This window comes from Oncorhynchus clarkii, chromosome 17, assembly GCF_045791955.1.
Source record: "Oncorhynchus clarkii lewisi isolate Uvic-CL-2024 chromosome 17, UVic_Ocla_1.0, whole genome shotgun sequence".
In the NCBI taxonomy this organism is placed as follows: domain Eukaryota; kingdom Metazoa; phylum Chordata; class Actinopteri; order Salmoniformes; family Salmonidae; genus Oncorhynchus; species Oncorhynchus clarkii.
In genome coordinates, this window is record NC_092163.1 from 56,389,889 (window position 1) to 56,413,032 (window position 23,144).

General features: G+C 41.7%; 1 protein-coding gene and 1 pseudogene across 1 annotated transcript in view; both read left to right on the forward strand.

The window, feature by feature from the left end:
- The first annotated feature begins 1,727 nt into the window (after positions 1-1,727).
- Positions 1,728-8,529, forward strand: LOC139371151 (Parkinson disease protein 7 homolog; annotated as a pseudogene).
- Positions 8,530-8,915: 386 nt separating this feature from the next.
- Positions 8,916-23,144, forward strand: part of LOC139371153 (potassium voltage-gated channel subfamily A regulatory beta subunit 2a) — a 118,065-nt gene continuing 103,836 nt past the window's right edge. The window contains exon 1 of the mRNA XM_071111269.1: positions 8,916-8,994. The gene's annotated coding sequence lies outside the window, so the exon portion shown is untranslated. The remainder of the gene's footprint in view (positions 8,995-23,144) is intronic.

Genomic DNA, 23,144 nt, shown 5'->3' on the forward strand with positions numbered 1-23,144 from the left:
TGTCCTTGTTTTTGAAAGTAAATACAAAAAATTGTCCAATGAAATAACATCAATTTGATCAGAAATACAGTGTAGACATTGTTAATGTTGTAAGTGACTCTTGTAGCTGGAAGCGGATGATTTTTAATGGAATATCTACATAGGCATACAGAGGCCCATTATCAGCAACCATCACTCCTGTGTTCCAATGGCACGTTCTTTAGACTAGTTGAGTATCTGGAGTATCAGCATTTGTGGGTTTGAATTCAGGCTCAAAATGGCTAGAAACAAATACCTTTCTTCTGAAATTCATCAGTCTATTCTTGTTCTGAGAAATGAAGGCTATTCCTTGCGAGAAATTGCCAAGAAACTGAAGATCTGGTACAACGCTTTTTACTACTCCCTTCACAGAACAGCGCAAACTGGCTCTAACCAGAATAGAAAGAGGAGTGGGAAGCCCCGGTGCACAACTGAGCAAGAGGACAAGTACTATAGAGTGTCTAGTTTGAGAAACAGACTCCTCACTTCCTCATCTGGCATCATTAAATAGTACTCGCAAAACACCAGTCTCAACGTCAACAGTGAAGAGATTGACCCCCGGAATGCTGGCCTTCTTATATTTGGCAAAATATCTCTCTATTAAACAACAAAGGATTACTTCATGAAGTTATACAGTTCAGAAAAGATGTGTCTGCTCTGCAATATTTGAGTAGTTGTGGCCTTGCACAGATGGCTCAGAGACTGAATTTGCATTGTCAGTGTATCAGCCTAATCCACTTTCTTACCAGGTTACCTGGTTTGCAAATCACTAACAGGCGTTTCCTGAGTTTGATCATAAACATACCATGAGCTCCTTCTGTAAAGAAATGAGTAAATGGATAAATAAATCCATGTTTTAGGCAAATGAGCTTGTGTACCACTGTGGGTCTGGCTCAGTTGATCCCAGCTGCATTTGTCGGTAATCACCGGTGCCTTTTGGATTGGCTCAAAGGCACGCAACAAAAAAAATCCGCCAGCACCCCCTACACTTTGCCTAATCTGCTGTTTCACTGGGATCTTGTTCTTCACACAAATGTGAAAGTGAATCTCTGCGGCAGAATGCACAGTTGCACATTAAACTGGGAAGAGTGTCGGCACACTAAAGCCCCAGACATTAAATCTGGGATTTACACTGGAATATAATTCCCTGAGATGCTTTAAGAGATGTATTCTTCAATTGAGAGGGATTTGATGCAGAAGTTCTTAGACAGAGCTTCAAGTTTTTAGTTACCTTCATTTCCTCATTTCAGAAAATCTTGAGAAAATCACATATTAGTTTGAACTAGTTTTCTTTCAGATCTTTAAACTACTGTATAATAAACATTACGGTTTTAAATCATGTATTGAATAATATAAACCTCAATCGCATTTATGTTTGGGCAAACAAATGCTCGAAATTGAAGGCTTGTTTTTATAAACACCTATATTTACAGTAGTTTTATTGACAATTTATGGGTGAATGCCTCCCCCTGGTGGATGTACTTGAACCTACCAGTGCAGATATGTTGCGTTTTAAAGTGAATTATGTTGCATCATATCTAAATGAAAATGTACTATCGTACACTCCGCATAATAAATTACGTAAGACTACAAATATGCTACGGTGTATAGAAATGGTCTAATAAATTATGTGATATTCTTTGATAAATACATCCAGGCGTATTGTTTGTCACCTCAGCGAATCCGTAGCTGTAATTTACGTGTATGAGTGTTCCTGCCAAGATAAAAGTCCTCTCACAAACAGTTGCTTTCCTGTTGCTGACAGTCACACACCCACTCTCTCAAGAATGGCAGGGAAAAAGGCATTAGTAATCCTCTCTAAAGGTGCAGAAGAGATGGAAACAGTTATACCTGTGGACGTAATGCGTAGAGCTGGGGTTAGTAAACTTATCAAGTTAGCTAAATGGGTTGCGCACACCAAACACTGATATAGTTAAGTTGAGATTGTGCTAACGTTAGCTGGCTGGCTCAATTTAACTTGCTAAAAGCTGCATTTTAGTTAGCTAGTATTTTAGCAGATATTTTATTTACCTAGCCACAGTCAAGTTGAAGCTGCAGTCCAAGTTCGACACATACATATCTCCTTTTTTGTTGCACTAAGTAGCTAACGTTACCTACCTTACTAGAACACAGCTATAACAAGTCTAACAAGTTAACTTTATGTTGTACTTAACTATTATCTACCTTAGCTGGCAAAATATAACAGACATGATGAACAACGGCAGTTGTATCCATGGTTAGTTAGCTAATGTGTTGTCATTGTGTTAGCTAGCTAGCTAGTGTGTTGGCACATTCAAAACATGTAAGGTGAGTAGGCCACTGCAAATGTCAACGGTGACTGCACTGTAACTACTGTAGGATAGGAAAAGTCCCATACTCCTTTGATTATTGGGAATTTATGGTTAAGGGGCAATGTCTGCTGATGGTCATTGAAGTAGTTGTGCTTTTGTTTGTGTCCACATCCTGCAGATTGCTGTGATGTTGGCAGGGTTGACAGGCAAAGAGCCTGTCAACCTGTCTACCTTGTTCCTGATGCCAGCCTGGAGGATGCCCGCAAGCAGGTCAGGTCCTGCCTCCAGACCCTGCAGTCATATCAGTCTACACAGCATGCTGTTCTCTGACTGCATAACGTTTACAATGCATTCTGAATCAAATGTTTTCCCACTTTAAAACTTTATTCATTGATTTAATGTACAAGGTTGATGCATTGAAAATTGGTACTATAAATGTGTTATCCGTGACCTTGTATCTTTTGCTGCAGGGTCCGTATGATGTGGTTTTTCTGCCAGGGGGAGCTCTCGGTGCCCAGCACCTGTCAGAGGTAGGGATGCCGTTAATGTTTGGCATTCATTGAAAAACTTTTAGCTGCAGATTAATCTCTCCTGTGTGTCCCTGACATTGGCAATATAATGTTGCAGGTAGATACTGTAACATTTGTCTCTTGTTCATGTTTTGGTTGAAAAACAATATCTATTTTTATGAACTATTTTTCCTACATTTTAAATATAATTTAATTGGTATGCTCTTGAGATTATTCTTGTTTATAAAAACAAGCAAATATACAGTGACTATATGATGCTTAATTAATGTTACGGTTTTAGCCCTTACAACTACAAGCTCTGAAAGTTGTTTCACAATAACTTTAAATTGATTTTCAGTCTTGCTGGAAACATTGACTCATCTATTGCCCTCAATATTTATCAGACTGTCCATTTACTGAAAAGTCAGTGTTATAACACACATTCTGTATGAGTGTGTAGAGTGACTCAACTCTCTGTATGTGGCCTCCATGTTCTCTTGTAGTCGCCTGCTGTGAAAGAGGTGTTGAAGGACCAGGAGGACAGGAAAGGGCTGATCGCTGCCATCTGTGCAGGTACTGTTCCTTCTGTGAGAATGTACAAATCCACCTCTAGATTATGGCTCACACACTCCAGGATGTATCTGTGCCAATGACCACAGCTGGGGCAAGATTACTTAGATTTAACCTTGAGTTAAATATATAACCAGTGATTTCTGTCAGACAGGGAGTATAGTATAAGGCTGTCACCTTTCCATTATTAGTAAGCAGGAAATCAATACACAATGAGATTATGATAGAACGAGATATTAGTGCCACTGACAAAGCCCACTACCTCTGAGATTTTTTGCCTGCCTGTGCTGATGAAGGGCACTGAAAGGATGTTGTCAGAGCAGAGTAAAGGGCATCCTAGAAAACATCTGTTCCCACAGGAATATATAATGAACCTGCCAAATGGATGACCAGCAGCAGTGTCACATTGTGCTCTGCTTAAGTGAAAATAATGCTTTCTATTTCTAGTGTGAAAAGTGCTTGACTCAATTACTCCATGTATAGCAGGTAATGTCATAGACCCTCGGGTCTCCCATTTCATACTCCTTTCTAAGCAAAATCAGTTTTGTGGAAGACTAAGTTTGTGCATAATAATCTTCATCGTCATCTGAGAGAGGGATGCACTGCCTCCTGCTGTCCCAGCCCTGGCCAGGCACTCTCTCTGGAGACTGCCGTTTGTCCAGCCTGGTGTCCTCAGGACGGAGCGGAGGCAGGCATGTAACGGGAGGAGCTGGGCTCTACTTAACTGGCAGGCACTTGCTCTGCCTGCCAGAGAGGAGTCTAATCTTTAGACTGCATGGGAAGGCAGCCAAGGACCATGATCAATAGCTTTCTATTTATTAAGTCGGAGGATGAGCTTACTGCAGTGCTAGGACATTGCCAATGTTAATGCAGCAGACACAAACTCCATTATTTTTAGTCTGTTTTCTCCCTTCCTCTAAATATGGTGTGCAGAGGTGGATTGAAACCGTATACGCTATGTGGTTAATTTTAGATCCTATTTTATGGTAGTGTGATGTCTATTAATGAGTCTGGCTTTTAGTTGGGATGTCACCTCAATGTAACATGCAAACAAAAGTTAAGGTGTATTGATTGTGACACCTCTGGGTTTTTGAAAAGGAATAATTTGACACCTTTTGTTGTCCAGTGAGTGCCATGTCTGTTTTGAACAGTTTGAATTGAATACAGAGAAAGATATTGGTCTATCTCCTGTTCTCTCCTCACCTCAGGTCCCACGGCGCTCCTGGCACACGGTATTGCCTACGGCAGCACAGTCACCACCCACCCTGGTGCCAAGGACAAAATGATGACTGGTGGTAAAGCTACACAAACTGCCACAGGGCTAAGGTTCAGGTTGGGGTTGCAAAGGGCCAGAACCTTTCTGGGAAATTTCCGGAAATTTTCCATGGGTAGTTAAGCCTAGGAATTTGGAATTTTGCTTAAATTCATAAAAAAAGTGATCTTATAACAGTGAACCTTGTGTATCCCACAAAAAAAGGCAATTCTAGGTCTTGTGGCATATTTTGGTGAAACTATCCTGAATTCGATGGAATTGCAACCCTCGCATGTGCAGTGCACTCTTCCGTCACATGTGCAGTGCACTCTTCCGTCACATGTGCAGTGCACTCTTCCGTCACATGTGCAGTGCACTCTTCCGTCACATGTGCAGTGCACACTAATGAGATGCTATTGAGCCCACACAACTACACTGTCTGAGCCAAGGACTACATGCTTTCTGGTAAGTTTTAATCATAATACTGGATTGGGTGAAAATATTTTATGACATTATTTTTTGTTAACTAGTAAATAGTAGCCTACAGCAATGTGTGTTTAAATCCTTTCTAACTTGTTAACAATTCCTGCTAGTTAGTTTTTGCTACAATGTGGGTTTTAGCTTGCAATTCATAAACATTTATCTTACAAAGGAGCTGTTTAATCTAACTGCTTAACTATTTATCTGTACATGGAATTGTATTTGTTTTTTTACAAAAAAAAATCTTAATCTTTACAGGAAAATTCCACGGGCACTATCTGATGTGTGGAGACATTTCACTGCAGCTAATGTAGAAGGAAAATCTGTGTACATTTTGCAAATACTGTGCCAAATCATATGTGAATGCAACAAAGATGCAGAATCATCTGGCAAAGTGCATAAAGTTCCCTCAGCGCTCACAACAAGCAAACTCTGACAAAAGTCCCTTTACTTCTAGTCGAGGTGAAAATGATGAATCAGACACCTTATCGATAGCAACGGCTCATGGTCCTCCTGGAATCAGATTATTTATTTTTTTACTCAATGGAGGAACGTAGTCCGATGAATGCTGATGAATGTCTTGCTCGAGCTGTGTATACAACTGGTTCACCTCTGCTCACAGCCGATGTGTATTGGAAGAGATTTCTGAATGTTCTTCACCCAGCATACACCCCTCCAACCAGACATGCTTTATCTACTTATTTGCTGGATGCAGAGTTCAAGTGGAGGTCAAGCAAATCATAGAGAAAGCAGACTGTATTGCAATCATCTCTGATGGATGGTCGAATGTTCATGATCAAGGAATAATTAACTACATCATCTCCACCTCTCAACCAGTATTCTACAAGCGCACAGACACAAGGGACAACAAACACACCATTCTCTACATTGCAGATGAGCTGAAGGCAGTCATCAATGACCTTGGACCACAGAAGGTATTAACACTGGTGACAGACAATGCAGTGAGCATGAAAGCTGCTTGATCTAAAGTGGAAGAGTCCTACCCTCACATCACATCCATTGGCTGTGCAGCTCATGCATTGAATCTGCTCCTCAAGGATATGGCACTGAAAACAATGGATGCACTCTACAAAAGCCAAGGAAATGGTTAGGTATGTGAAGGGTCATTAAGTTATAGCAACAATCTACCTCACCAAGCAAAGTGAGAAGAATAAGAGCACCACATTGAAGCTGCCCAGCAACACCCGTTGGGGTGGTGATGTCATCATGTTTGACTACTGCAGGGGAAGGAGTCTCTCCAATAAATGGCCACATCACAGTCTGCCGATATGGACAGCCCCATCAAGAGGATCCTCCTGGATGATGTATTTTGGGAGAGAGTGGTAAGCCTGAAACTCCTGAAACCTATAGCAGTAGCCATTGCATGGATTGAGGGAGACAATGCCATCCTGTCTGATGTTCAGACTCCGCCTGCAGATGTAAGACAAGAAATCCGTACTGCCCTGCCCACTACACTGTTGCTCCAAGCAGAGGAAACTGCAGTTCTGAAATACATCAAAAGCGTGAAGAGTTCTGCCTGAAGCCCATACACGCTGCAGCGTACATGTTGGACCCAATGTGTGCTGGCAAGAGCATCCTGTCTGGTGCAACGATCAACAAGGCATATGGTGTCATCACTACTGTGTCTCGCCACCTTGACCTGGATGAGGGCAAGGTTCTTGGCAGTCTGACGAAGTACACTTCCAAGCAAGGGCTTTGGGATGGAGATGCTTTATGGCAGTCGTGCCAGCGTATCATCAGCCACCTGGTGGAAGGGACTTTGTGGATCTGAGGCTCTTTCCCCTGTTGCCTCCATCATCCTCCAAATCCCACCAACATCCGCTGCCTCAGAGCACAACTGGTCCTTGTTTGGGAACACACACACCAAAGCATGCAACAGGCTGACCAATACAAGGTTTGAAAAATTGGTGCCATCTGGGCAAATCTGAAGCATTTTGAGCTTGACAACAAGCCATCAACAAGGTTTGAAAGTGACCGTGAAGATGAGGCCTCAGATTCTGATGTTCAAGAGGTGGGCATTGAGGTCCAGGGAGAATAGATGGAAGCCTCAGAGGAAGACAACCAAAGCTTTAGTTTCTAGATTATCATTATACTGATGTATGTTGAAAACATATTTGGGAGATGCGATAGATCATTGGGGATCATTCAATATTCCCTTTATTTTGTTCTGTGAAATCATCCCATGTGAAGAGTCAACTCATTTAATTAAAGTTAAATTGAACTAAAATGGTTTTCTTCATTTCTGTTGGAAAGATGTAGTAATTTGCAATTGTCTACTTAGAAACAAACCTTTTACATTATGTCTCCATATGATATTGTAAATATATCCAATTGGAAAATACATCTACATTTAAATGGTATTAATATTAAATTGCGTATATTCCCACAAAGTTTCCACCTCTGAATATTCCATAAAATGTGCAACCCTAGTTCAGGTTGATTAATCTCTGCACTCTATAGCTAGTTGATAGCCACTGTGGTACTTTTTTGTTAGTTGGATGTTACACAAAATACATGCACATGTAGGAAATCTTACTGTATGATGACTCAGCAGGCTGTGTGTCAGGAAATGCCGCACAATGAGCAGATCCCAAGTACTACTGAACAGTGGTGACAAACGATTGTGGTCCTTTGTGTCCAGCAGAGGGTGCTGTAACAAGTTTCTTTATGATAGTCATCAATACAAGGTCATTATGCACCAGCATTTGATCAGATTCAATCAGTAAACACTAACATAATTCAAAGAAAGACTGCATATACACAAGTTGAATTATGTAATAAATGCAAGAAGGTTAAACCAATGAATAACTTGATTTGAACAAGTGGTACTAAATAATCCCCATTTGCAGAGTATTACACAATGGTGTTTCTCTCTCTTCACTCCCTAGGCCACTACAAGTATTCTGAGGCTCGAGTCCAGAAGGATGGCCATCTGATTACCAGCCGCGGGCCAGGAACCAGCTTTGAGTTTGCCCTGGCCATTGTAGAGGAGCTCATGGGGGCTGAAGTTGCTGCTACTGTCAAAGCACCCCTGGTTCTGAAAGACTGAGTGGTGTTGAGCCTTTCAAACTAAAGCACTGTCAACTAAACCCTAAGTACTCTGCACTGTTCATCATGGTACAAATGCCAATTATTGTGAACAAAGAATAATTATTTACAGGATAATGTGCAATAGTAAGAATATGCATTTTTATTATTGTCTTCTATCCTTCCCTGGGACATGTTGCCCCTGCACTTTAAGCATCAGTGATTTGGGATTGTTATTGCTTTTGTATAGGAAAATCACCAATGTTAAATTGTATTGATTTAAATATCAAATATATTGCTGTCTTCACTGTCCAAAAGCACTGATGTAGCTTCATCATTAAAGTCAACTGAGCCCCCTTCAGACTCTTGGTACAGTGACGGTATGTGTATATTTATAACAATGACACTGGAGGTAATATGAGAGTATGCATTCGACACGAGTCAGAAATAACAAGAGCAGTAGTTACTGCCCTTCGCCTTCGTTAGAATTATCATCAAGCCATCAACAATGTAGCCACAAATAAATGGCTACCGATCGGGTTATGGCTGAATAATCTTACTGAATCGACAGTGCTGCAGGCTAAACAACAGATTTGAGAGCTTCACATATGATTTGACTGATTTCAGTAAAATGGATTACGAAAACACAGGTGGGCGTGGGAAGCCTAGCTGCTAAATTGATTGACAACGAGTATAGCCAATGAAAAGCATTGCCCCAAATAAACCGGAGTGGGTCTGCAGCAGCGCATGGTGAGTGGCAACGCGGTAAAAACAAGGGGCTGGTGGTTCAGCTTGATGAGCAGAGGATTTTAAACTAAATACAAAGGTAAACGCTAACTAATTGACGAGCAGAGGATTTTTGACAAAATACAAAGGTAAACGCACTACTGTATACGGTACCAAATCACGTTGTCGCTGTGCAATGTCACGAATGTGGTAATGTAGTATTGTTCACTCAGCCATTTGAACTAGCTAACCTCCAGAATACAAGTTCTCAAGCAAATTAGTGGGTTAGTTAGCTAGCCAGCCAGCCAACTCAATGCTGGATAAACTAGTAGTTGTCTACAATGTAATATTGTATTAATTAACTAACAGTAATTTAACATTGTAAATTGGTATACAAAACATTACTTGTGCTTTGACTCGGGGTGTTTCGCTAGTCAGCTACAGTACAGTGACGTTATGTGCCACCACGACACGCTTTACAAAAAATAACAGTGCACGAGAGACTGGCGTAAGGTTACACAAAATCTCTGTTAATGGATTCCTTTTTGACTTTGGGTCCGAACGGTAATCGCAGTCAACTAGTGATTGATTCTTCAAAGCAAACGTGACCGCTCATGAAGCAGAGCCTTGTATGCCATTATGGGTTGTCTTGAGTCAGAACCAAAGTCTTCAGATTCACTTTGTAGAATCAATATTTTTTTTCACCGAGATAATATTTGTTTTATATTGGATATTCAGTTTTCCCTCGTCGATAGTTATTAAATTAAGCATGCCATGACCGAATATTGTATATTCTGAATCAAGGATGGATGGAGAACCACACACACCTTAAAACAAAATCATAGGCATTAATATGGAATAGGTCCCCCTTTACTTCTACAACAGCCTCCACTCTAATGGGATGGCTGTCCACTCGATGTTGGAACATTGCAATGGGGACTTGCTTCCATTCAGCCACAATAATTAGTGAGGTCAGGCACTGCTTTATTTTATTTATATATTTAACTAGGCAAGTCAGTTAAGACATTCTTATTTACAATGATGGCCAAACCCGGACGATGCTGGGCCAATGGTGTGCCGCCCTATGGGACTCACAATCACGGCCGGATGTGATACAGCTGATGTTGGGCGATTTAGGCCTGGCTCGCAGTTGCCGTACCAATTCATCCCAAATGTGTTCGATTGAGTTAAGTTCAGGGCTCTGTGCAGGCCAGTCAAGTTCTTCCACACCGATCTCAACAAACCATTTCTGTATGGACCTCGCTTTGTGCACGGGGGCATTGTCATGCTGAAACAGGAAAGGGCTTCCCACAAACTGTTGCCACAAAGTTGGAAGCACAGAATTGTCTAGAATGTCATTGCATGAATTAGCGTTAGGATTTCCCAATACTGAAACTAATGGGCCTAGCACGAACCATGAAAAACGTCCACAGACCATTATCCACCAAACTTTACATTTGGCACTATGTATTGGGACAGTTAGCGTTCTCCTGGCATCCGTCAAACCTAGATCCGGTAGGCCGTCTTTGTAAATAAGAATTTGTTCTTAACTGACTTAACATAGTTAAAGGTTAAATGTAAAAAAAAAAAAAAGAAACATTGGTAAATTGTGATTCATCACTCCAGAGAACGCTTTTCCAATTGCGGTGAGCTCTACACCACTCCAGCATACGCTTGGCATTGCGCGTGGTGGTCTTAGGTTTGTGTGTGGCTGCTCGACCATGTGCTGACGTTGCTTCCAGGGGCAGTTTGGAGTGTTGCAACTAAGGACAGACTATTTCTACGCGCTTCAGCTCTCGGCGGTCCCATTCTGTGAGCTTGTTTGGCCTACCACTCCGCAGCTGAGCTGTTGTTTCTCCTATATGTTTCCACTTCACAATAACAGAACTTACAGTGGACCTGAAAAGCCCTAGCAGGGCAGAAATTTGAGGAACTAACTTGTTGGAAAGGTGCCACCCTATGATGGCGCCACATTGAATGTCACTGAGCTCTTCAGTAAGGCTGTTCTACTGCTAATGTTTGTCTATGGAGATTACATGGCTTTGTGCTTGATTTTATACACATGTCAGCAAAAGGTGTGGCAGAAGTAGCTGAATCCACCAATTTGAAGAGGTGTCCACATTTGTGTATAATGTATAGAGGTCGACCGATTTCAAGCCTTTTTGGACACCGATTATGGCCGATTACATTGAAATCCACGAGGAGACTGCGTTGCAGGCTGACCCTGTTACGTGAGTGCAGCGTCAAAAGGACCTTGTGGCTGCAAGGGGCTAAGAGAAGTTGCTAGATAGTATTAAACTTCGTATAAAAAAAACTTTCCAATTACAATCGCCTACTTCAACTTCGCAAACGGGTGATTTAACAAAAGCCCATTGCTGAAAAAACCACCATCTTTGCACAAATGTTTGCCTAAACATCAATGCCTTTCTTAATATCAATACATACAGACATATTTTTTTAAACCTGCATATTTAGTTAAAAGAAATGCATGTTAGAAGGCAATATTAACTAGGGAAATTATCACTTCTATTGAGTTCAGTGCAAGTGGAGTCAGGGTATTTGCAACAGTTTGGGCCGCCTGGCTCGTTGCAAACTGGGAATCAATTTGCCAGAATTTTACCTAATTATGACATTGAAGGTTGTGCACTATTTAGATTTAAGGTTGCCACCCATTTGCTAAAATATGGAATGGTTCTCTATTTCACTGAAAGAATACACGTCTTGTTTTTGAAATTATAGTTTCTGGATTTGACCATATTAATGATTTAAGGCTAGTATTTCTGTGTGTTTATTATAATTACGTCTATGATTTCATAGAGCAGTCTGACTGAGCGGTGGTAGGCAGCAGCAGGCTCATGAGCATGAATTCAAACAGCACTTTCCTGCATTTGCAAGCAGCTCTTAGCAATGCTTGAAGCACAGCGCTGTTTATGACTTCAAGCCTATCAACCCCAAACATACAATAGTCAAAGGTATATGAAGTACAAATGGTATAGAGAGAAATGGTCGAGTCATTATTCCAATAAAAACTACAACCTAAAACTTAACAGGGAATATTGAACCACCAGCTTTCATATGTTCTGAGCAAGGAATTTAAACGTTACATGGCACATATTGCACTTTTACTTCTCCAACACGTTTATTTTAAACCAAATTGAACATGTTGCATTATTTATTTGAGACTAAATAGTTTTTATTTACGCATTATATTAAGTTAGAGTAAGTGTTCATTCAGTATTGTTGTCATTGTTTTATTTATATATATAAAAAAAGGGATATTAATTGGTATCTGCTTTTTTGGTCCTCCAATAATCGGTATCGGCATTGAAAAATCATAATTGGTCGACCTCTAAATTTCCAGTCAAACGTTTGGACACCTACACACCTTCCAAGGTTTATTTTTACTATTTTCTACATCGTAAAATAATAGTGACGACCTCAAAACTACAAACTAACACATGGAATCATGGAGTAACCCCCAAAAAAATCAAAATATAATTGAGATTCTTCAATGTAGTAACCCTTTGCCTTGATGATTGCCAAAAGTGTGCAAAGCTTTCTCTCTAATGGCTTCATCAGGTAGTCAGCTGGGATGGTTTCAGTTAACAGGTGTGCCTTGTTAAAAGTTCATTTGTAGAATTGATTTAGTTCTTAATGCCTTTGAGAGCCTATCAGTTGTGTTGTGACAAGGTATGGGTGGTATACAGAAGAGAGCCCTATTTGGTAAAAGACCAAGTCCATATTATGGCAAGAACAGTTCAAATAAGCAAAGAGAAACAACAGTCCATCATTACTTTAAGACATGATGGTTAGTTCTTGAAATTTTCCAGATTGACTTTCAAAGTTTCTTCAAGTGCAGTTGCAAAAACCATCAAGCTCTGATGAAACTGGCTCTCATGAGGACCACCACAGGAAAGGAAGACCCAGAGTTCATTAGTTAACTGCACCTCAGATTGCATCCCAAATAAATGCTTCAGAGTTCAAGTAACAGACACATTTCAACTGTTCAGAATGAATCAGGCCTTCGCGGTTGAATTGCTGCAAAGAAACCACTACTAAAGGATACCAGTAATAAGAGACTTGCTTGGGCCAAGAAACACACGCAATGGACATTAGACCGGTGGACATCTGTCATTTTGGTCTGATTAATCAAAATCTGAGATTTTTGGTTCCAACCGCTGTCTTTGCAAGACGCCGAGTAGGTGAACGGATGATCTCTGCATGTGTGGTTCCCACCGTGAACCATCGACAAATAGTTCTGTTGTAACCAGCATGGCTACAACAACATTCTGCAGCATTACGCCATCTCATCTGGTTTGCACTTAGTCCCACTATCATTTGTTTTTCCACAGGACAATGACTCAAAAAAACACCTCCAGTCTATGTTTAAGGCTATTTGACCAAGAAGGAGGGTGATGGCGTGCTGCATCAGATGACCTAGTCGCCACAATCACCCGACCTCAACCCAATTGAGATGGCTTGGGATGTGTTGGACTGCAGAGTGAAGGAAAAGCAGCCAACAAGTGCTCAGCATATGCGGGAACTCCTTCAAGACTGTTGGAAAAGCATTTCAGGTGAAGCTGGTTGAGAGAATGCAGAGTGTGCAAAGGTTGTCTACTTTGAAAAATCTAACATTTGTGATTTAACCCTTTTGGTTACCACATGATTCCAAATGTTATTTCATAGTTTTGATGTCTTCACTATTATTCTACAATGTAGAAAATAAAGAAAAACCTGTGTGTGTGAAACATCCCTTTTTCAGGACTCTGGATTTTTACAAATTATCTTTGAAAGACAAATAACTATACATGTCTTCATTGTAAAGGGTTTAAACACTGTTTCCCATGCTTGTTCAGTGAGCCATAAACAATTCATGAACATGCACCTGTGGAACGGTCTTTAAGAAACTAACAGCTTACAGACGGTAGGTCACAGTTATGAAAATGTAGGACACTAAAGAGGCCTTTCTACTGACTCTGTAAAACACCAAAAGAAAGATGCCCAGGGTTCCTGCTCATCTGTGTGAACGTGCCTTAGGCATGCTGCAAGAAGGCATGAGAACTGCAGACGTGGCCAGGGCAATAAATTGCAATGTCCGTACTGTGAGATGCCTAAGACAACGCGACAGGACGGACAGCTGATTGTCCTCGCAGTGGCAGACCACGTGTAACACCTGCACAGGATTGGTACATGAGGACCATTACACCTGCAGGACAGGTACAGAACTGCCCGAGTTACACCAGGAACGCACAATCCCTCCATCAGTGCTCACACTGTCCCACAATAGGCTGAGAGGCTGGAATGAGGGCTTGTAAGGAAGTTTTAGGCATTTTTATCATGCAGCTTGGGTTAATCACTGTGTCAATAATTGATGCAGTGGTCTTCCAACATATCCGCCAGGAGGTGTCGTATGTCAACTGGCAACCCTCTGTTTGTCAATCCAGATATGAGAGCCGATTGGTTCCAGGTGAAGACTGTCTTCTTACAGAAATGCAGGGAGCATAACTGTCACTGGGTAGTGAGTGAGTGAGGGGTTAAAATGAATGGGTGGGTTTACTTATATACAGTTGAAGTCAGATGTTTACATACTCCTTAGCCAAATGCATTTAAACTCAGCTTTTCACAATTCCTGACATTTAATATGAGTAAAAATTCCCTGACTTAGGTCAGTTAGGATCACCACTTTATTTTAAGAATGTGAGATGTCAGAATAATCGTAGAGAATTTTTTCTTTCATCACATTCCCAGTAGGTCAGAAGTTTACATGCACTCAATTAGTATTTGGTAGCATTGCCTTTAAATTGTTTAATTTATCTCAAATGTTTCGGGTAGCCTTCCACAAGCTTCCCACAATAAAGTTGGGTGCATTTTGGCCCATTCCTCCTAACAGAGCTGGTGTAACTGTGTCAGGTTTGTAGACCTCCTTCCTTGCACACGCTTTTTCAGATCTGCCCACAAATGTTCTATAGGATTGAGGTCAGGGCTTTGTGATGGCCACTCCAATACCTTGACGTTGTTGTCCTTAAGCCATTTTCCCACAACTTTAGGAGTGTGCTTGGGGTCATTGTCCATTTGGAAGACCCATTTGCAACCAAGCTTTAACTTCCTGACTGATGTCTTGAGATGTAGCTTCAATATATCCACATGATGCCATCTATTTTGTGAAGTGCACTAAGCCCTCCTGCAGCAAAGCACCCCCACAACATGATGCTGCCACCCCCTTGCTTCACGGTTGGGATGGTGTTCTTCGGCTTGCAAGCCTCCCCCTTTTCCTTCCAAACACAACGATGGTCATTATGGCCAAACAGTTCCATTTTTGTTTCATCAGACCAGAGGATATTTCTCCAAAAAGTACAATCTTTGTCCCCATGTGCAGTTGCAAACCGTAGTCTGGCTTTTTGATGGCGGTTTTGGAGCAGTGGCTTCTTCCTTGCTGAGCGGCCTTTCAGCTTATGTCTATATAGGACTCGTTTTGCTGTGGATGCTCCATGTTCACAAGGTCTTTTGCTGCTGTTCTGGGATTTATTTACACTTTTCGCACCAAAGTACGTTCATCTCTAGGGGACAACACGTCTCCTTCCTGAGCGGTATGATTGCTGTGTGGTCCCATGGTGTTTATACTTGCGTACTACTGTTTGTACAGATGAACATGGTACCTTCAGGCATTTGGAAATTGCTCCCAAGGACGAAGCAGACTTGTGGAGGTCTACAATTTTTTTTTTTTCTGAGGTCTTGGCTGATATCTTTTGATTTTCCCATGATGTCAAGCGAAGAGGCACGGAGTTTGAAGGGAGGCCTTGAAATACATCCACAGGTACACCTGCAATTGAATCAAATGATGTATGTAAATTAGCCTATCAGAAGCTTCTAAAGCCATGACACAATTTTCTGGAATGTTCCAAGCTGTTTAAAGGCACAGTCAACTTAGTGTATGTAAACTACTGACACACTGGAATTGTGAAACAGTGAATTGATCTGTCTGTAAACAATTGTTGGAAGAATGACTTGTCATGCACAAATTAGATGTCCTAACTGACTTGCCAAAACTATAGTTTGTTAAAAACCTCTTATGGCTGCGATCCCTGTACAGGGATCAACATCAGGGGAATTTTCAGTGACAACTAAAAATACAACATTGTAACATTAAACATTCTTGAAAATGCAAGTGTCTTACATCCTTCAAAAGACTAGAGTCTTGGTAATCAAACTACGTTTTCCGATTTTAAAATAGCTATTACAGAGAACAAATACCATGCTTTTGTTTAAGAAGAGCAATCAACAACAAACATTTTCCGCCATGACAGTTTTTACACATTCACATCTGAAGGTAAAATTATGACTTACATTCTGATATCTTGCTCTTATCTCTTCCTGAGGGTCCCAGTGATCAAATAAAGTGCCCTTTTCTTTGATAAAATCAATTTTTATAGCCTAAATTGAAACATTTTGTAAACCGTTTGTGCCATGAATTCCATCTCTATCGAATTTTTTTTATGGAGCATTCGACGCAATTACACACCGTAAACAATCGTTTATCTAGTCATGGTTGGTTTCAGTGCATTCCTCTGGATGTTTGCAACACAGCCAAACGCCATTGTTTTTATTTTGCGGGGAGTATTGACCGAAGTGAACTGATTTGAAGACAACGAGCAATTACTTCCTTGCGCACCAATAATTTCAACGACGCTTCATTGATTGACTATTTCTGCCCAATGACCACTGATCTTGAAATCTAGCTGGGTAGATAGCCAATGAGCTGAGGTAAACGCCAGTATGTAATGGTTTTGGGTTGGACCACCATTCCTTGTTTGTAAATGCACGCGTAAGGAACTCTATTCTCGCATTGACTATCAGAGGAGTTGCTGTGACGCTTGTTACGCGCAGCAGTATTTCGGAAAGTTGTATTTTCAACGATTTCATTGAAGATATCATGGCGAATAAATCAGAAAAAGCGAAGTGAAAGTGAGATTGTTTTGGTTTGAGGAATCTTTGAGTGTTTTGATTCAAACAGGAACTGAGGAGCTGTTTCTGCAAGGACAGGAAGTACTTCTGGAAGGGTAAGTGCTAATGCCGTTTTATGAAATGTGTATATATATTTTGCAATGAAATGTGTGTGTGTGTGTGTGTGTGTGTGTGTATGTATATATATATATATTAGATTCCATGTCAGATATACACTGCTCAAAAAAATAAAGGGAACACTTAAACAACACTGTAACTCCAAGGCAATCACACTTCTGTGAAATCAAACTGTCCACTTAGGAAGCAACACTGATTGACAATAAATTTCACATGCTGTTGTGCAAATGGAATAGACAACAGGTGGAAATTATAGGCAATTAGCAAGACACCCCCAATAAAGGAGTGGTTCTGCAGGTGATAACCACAGACCACTTCTCAGTTCCTATGGTTCCTGGCTGATGTTTTGGTCACTTTTGAATGCTGGCGGTGCTTTCACTCTAGTGGTAGCATAAGACGGAGTCTACAACCCACACAAGTGGCTCAGGTAGTGCAGCTCATCCAGGATGGTACATCAATGCGAGCTGTGGCAAGAAGGTTTGCTGTGTCTGTCAGCGTAGTGTCCAGAGCATGGAGGCGCTACCAGGAGACAGGCCAGTACATCAGGAGACGTGGAGGAGGCCGTAGGAGGGCAACAACCCAGCAGCAGGACCGCTACCTCCGCCTTTGTGCTAGGAGGAGCACTGCCAGAGTCCTGCAAAATGACCTCCAACAGGCCACAAATGTGCATGTGTCTTCTCAAATGGTCAGAAACAGACTCCATGAGGGTGGTATGAGGGCCCGACGTCCACAGGTGGGGGTTGTGCTTACAGCCCAACACCGTGCAGGACGTTTGGCATTTGCCAGAGAACACCAAGATTGGCAAATTCGCCACTGGCGCCCTGTGCTCTTCACAGATGAAAGCAGGTTCACACTGAGCACATGTGACAGAGTCTGGAGACGCCGTGGAGAACGTTCTGCTGCCTGCAACATCCTCCAGCATGACTGGTTTGGCGGTGGGTCAGTCATGGTGTTGGGTGGCATTTCTTTGGGGGGCCGCACAGCCCTCCATGTGCTCGCCAGAGGTAGCCTGACTGCCATTAGGTTCCGAGATGAGATCCTCAGACCCCTTGTGAGAACATATGCTGGTGCGGTTGGCCCTGGGTTCCTCCTAATGCTAGACCTCATGTGGCTGGAGTGTGTCAGCAGTTCCTGCAACAGGAAGGCATTGATGTTATGGACTGGCCCGCCCGTTCCCCAGACCTGAATCCAATTGAGCACATCTGGGACATCGTGTCTCGCTCCATCCAGCACCACAGACTGTCCAGGAGTTGGTGGATGCTTTAGTCCAGGTCTGGGAGGAGATCCCTCAGGAGACCATCCGCCACCTCATCAGGAGCATGCCCAGGCGTTGTAGGGAGGTCATACAGGCATGTGGAGGCCACACACACCACTGAGCCTCATTTTGACTTGTTTTAAGGACATTACATCAAAGTTGGATCAGCCTGTAGTGTGGTTTTCCACTTTAATTTTGAGTGTGACTCCAAATCCAGACCTCCATGGGTTGATACATTTGATTTCCATTGATAATTTTTGTATGATTTTGTTGTCAGCACATTCAACTATGTAAAGAAAAAAGTATTTAATAAGAATATTTCATTCAGATCTAGGATGTGTTATTTTAGTGTTCCCTTTATTTTTTTGAGCAGTGTATTTTTAAACCTGCATATTTAGCTAAAAGAAAGGTTAGCAGGCAATATTAACCAGGTGAAATTGTGTCACTTCTCTTGGGTTCATTGCACGCAAAGTCAGGGTACATGCAACAGTTTGGGCCTCCTGGCTCATTGCGAACTAATTTGCCAGAATTTTACGTAATTATGACATAACATTGAAGGTCGTGCAATGTAACCGCAATATTTAGACTTAGGGATGCCACCCGTTAGATAAAATACAGAACGGTTCCGTATTTCACTGAAAGAATAAATAATTTGTTTTCGAAATTATAGTTTCCAGATTCTACCATATTAATGACCTAATGCTCGTATTGCTGTGTGTAATCAAGTCTGATTTGATAGAGCAGTCTGACTGAGCAATGATAGGCAGCAGCAGGCTCATAAGCGTTCATTCAAATAGCACTTTCCTGCGTTTTGCCAGCAGCTCTATGCAATGCTTCAAGCATTGCACTGTTTATGACTTCAAGCCTATCAACTCGAGATTACGCTGGTGTAACCGATGTGAAATGGTTAGCTAGTTAGCGGGGTGCGTGCTAATAGCGTTTCAAACATCACTCGCTCTGAGACTTGGAGTAGTTCTTCCCCTTGCTCTGCATGGGTAATGCTGCTTCGAGGGTGGCTGTTGTCAATGTGTTCCTGGTTCGAGCCCAGGTAGCGGTGAGGAGAGGGACGGAAGCTATACTGTTACACTGGCAATACTAAAGTGCCTATAAGAATATCCAATAGTCAACGGTGTATGAAATACAAATAGTTTAGAGAGAAATAGTCCTATAATAACTACAACCTAAAACTTCTTACCTGGGAAAATTGAAGACTCATGTCTCAACAGGAGGAAAATGGCGCCGTAGAGAGAACACAGTGTTTCAGCGAGCTCTCGTGGCATTTGTAAATTTATATTTTTACATTAATCTCCTAGCTTGAAAAAGTGGTAGAATTGGCTAAATAAGTTACCATATGAGTCTTGACGGCTATTTTGCAAAAATCTCCGACAATATGCCCAACAGAACTACTAAGAAGTCGACCAAAACCACCACCCCTGTGGATGTGCATGAGGAGCTAGCTAACGTTAGCGAGGCTAGCACCATTGCGGATCCAGGCACAATGGACCTGGTGATTCAAAAGATGACTGATAACATTACTAAAGTGATCGATGCTAAGATAAGAACGGTCTTGGAAGCAATAGCAGGCCATTCAGCTGAACTACAGAGGGTTGTGGAACGTGTTGTTGAGGCGGAAGGAAGAATTGATGCAGTGGAAACTTCAACTACATCTATGGACGCTAAGATAAAAGCACTTGAGAAACAGGTGCGCGAAATGGCAGCACATTGACGACTTGGATAATCGAGGACGCAGATGCAATATTCGTGTTGTGGGACTCCCGGAAAATTCTGAAGGGACACGTTCAGTAAAATTCTTTGAGGAATGGATCCCTGGCTACCTACAAATGGACACTAAGGCTGGTCGTGTGAAGCTGGACAGAGCCCATCGCTCTCAAGCATCGATACCCGGTCCCAATCAGCGCCCACGGCCGGTGGTTATAAAGTTCCACAACTTCACCGACAAGCAGCGCGTCATGGACGCGGCTAGAAACATCGGCTCTGATAGTAGTCAACGTAAAAGTCCTAAGGTCTCATTCTTCAATGATTATTCCACTGCGGTTGTACGAAGACGCAAAGCGTTTGATGAGACGAAGGCTCGACTCAGGAGAATGAAGATGGACTACGCACTGTTGTACCCGGCCACATTGAAGATTATGGTCAACGGATCGCCTAAAAAGCTCTACACACCTGAAGAGGCTGCTGCGTTTATTGACTCTCTCGGGTAAATAACTTTTAAGCTGCACCTCAGCAGCATTGGATAACTTTTTGTTTATTTTTGGTTGAATCTGATCATGAAACAGTGGCGTGAGTCCTCACGTACTCCGGCTCAGTAATATTTGTATCTTTATTATTTTTCTTGCTAAAGTAATAGCCGCTATAGCTCAGGCTGAGATATGTGTGAATCCATATTGGTGCCCAGGCTTGGTTTTAGGTGGAAGAGCCTCAATCTTCTCCTATTGATTTTATTTTCCATACATATAAAGGATGAGGCTATGGAGCGGCAATGCAAAATCCCCTGCATGTTAGCTAGTGGGAAAACCCCCTTTTTGGATCTTTACATGTTTAATTTTTGGGTTTAGTATAGTTCGAGTTCATGGTTCATATCGTTTGTTTATGCTCGGTGAGATAGAGGAGAGTTCAACACATGGAAAAAGGTACCACCCCACTTTTACAGTGGGATCCAGCCTGGATATTGAATGGTCAAGATACAATGGCAGGTAACGGACTGCGTGCATGTACATGGAACATTAGAGGGAGCCATAACCCCATTAAGAGGAAAAAGGTACTGTCTTTTTTGAAAAAATAAAATATTGATATTGCCCTGTTGCAAGAAACTCATTTGGATGATAAGGAGCACCTGAAATTACAACAAGGGGGGTTTGGCCAAGTGTTTTTCTCATCATTTACATCCAGAAGTAGAGGGGTAGCAATTCTGGTGAAAAAGAACTTACCACTTCAGGTCTTGAATTGTGTGAAAGATAAATCTGGTCGCTTTGTTATAATTAATGGTACTTTACAAGGGCAGAACATTTCTATAATGAATATTTACTTCCCCCCTGCTCACCCCCCTGATTTCCTCACTAAGGTATTCCTAGACTTTTCAGAATTCAACTCGGACACTGCAGTGGTTGAACCCCCTTATTGATAGGTTTCCCAGCGGTATAGCTTCACTCTCTCCTCAAGCTAAGTCACTTAAAGCTATTTGTGATGATCTGGGGTATGCGAATGTCTGGAGAGCTTTTCATCCCTCCAACAGAGAGTTCACTTTTTTCTCTGCACCTCATGGATGTCAGACTAGAATAGATTATTTTTTTTATGCCCAGGACGTCTCTGCAGTCTGTTCTATCCGCTAGGATAGGAAGCATAGTCATATCTGATCATGCTGAGGTGATCTTGGACATAAAACTCAACGGGGCATTCAATCGGTCAAGACATTGGAGGTTGAACACAACCATTCTTAAAGACCATACATTCACATCATATTTTATTACAGAGTTTAAAGCATTTTTCTCTAACTCTCAATCAACAGATAACCCCTCCCTCCTTTGGGAGACCTGTGAAGCGTATGCCAGGGGTCTGATTATGTCATACACAGCTACTAAGAGACGGAAAAATGTTAGAGGGTGAATTAGGAACTAAAGAGAAGGACTACATTAAAATGCCCACTCCTGCCCTATTAAAGGAAATATCAGTCATTAGATCAACGTTAGACTCTCTCCTAACACAGGACGCTGAAAAGAAAATGAGATTTGTCAGGCAAAAACTATATGAACATGGCGATAAGCCAGGAAAGTACTTGGCATACCTAGCTAAAAAGAGAGCTGACTCTCCGTCAATTGCTACTATTACTGACTCTGATGGTAATCATTTATATGAAAATAAATTGATAAGTGACTCTTAAGAAATTTTATACAAATCTTTATGCCTCAGAACTGCCAAATGATGCACCCAAGTTAATGGAGAACTTATTTTGTAAGATTGAGCTCCCTACTATCTCCGAAGAGCAGCGGTCCCTCCTTAATGCCCCTATTACCAAGGAAGAGATAATGTTCGCAATTAAGAACCTGCAAAATGGTAAGGCCCCAGGACCAGACGGGTTTTGTAGAGAGTTCTATAAAGAGTTCCATGGCCTGATCCTTGAGCCATTGCGTGATATGTTTAATCACTCATTTTCAAATGACCAACTCCCTCAAATGCTGAGAGAGGCCAACATTTCACTTATTCTTAAAAAGGGAAAATGTCCAGAGTCTTGTTCCTCGTACAGACCAATTTCCCTTCTGAATGTTGATAGAAAATTGCTTTCTAAACTTCTAGCCACAAGATTAGAGGACTCACTGCCACTAATTGTGAAAGGAGACCAAACTGGCTTCATTAAGGGCCGTAAGTCATGCAACAATGTCAGGCGGCTTCTTAATGTAATTCAAGCTTACCAACAAAGTGCTGTGGATGGTCTTGTGCTCTCCCTAGATGCTGAGAAAGCATTTGATTGTGTGGAGTGGTCTTACCTATTATTTGCTCTAAATAAATTTGGTCTGGGTGACAACTTTATAAAATGGGTGAAAGTTTTATATGATGATCCTCAGGCTGCTGTCCTTACTAATGGGCTAAGGTCAAATAGCTTCTCTATACACAGAGGTACCAGACAGGGCTGTCCTTTATCCCCCCTCCTCTTTGCACTCGTTATGGAACCACTGGCCGAGGCCATCAGGGTAACGCCTGCTATACAGGGGCTGCTCATTGGTGATGTTCACCATAAAATAAGCTTGTATGCTGATGTCCTGATATTCATCTCTAGTCCCGAGACTTCAATTACGGCTCTTATTAATATTATTGAATTATTCAGTGAATTCTCAGGCTACAAGATTAACCTAACTAAGTCAGAGGCTATGCCACTTGGTAGCCTACACTCTGTACCTAAT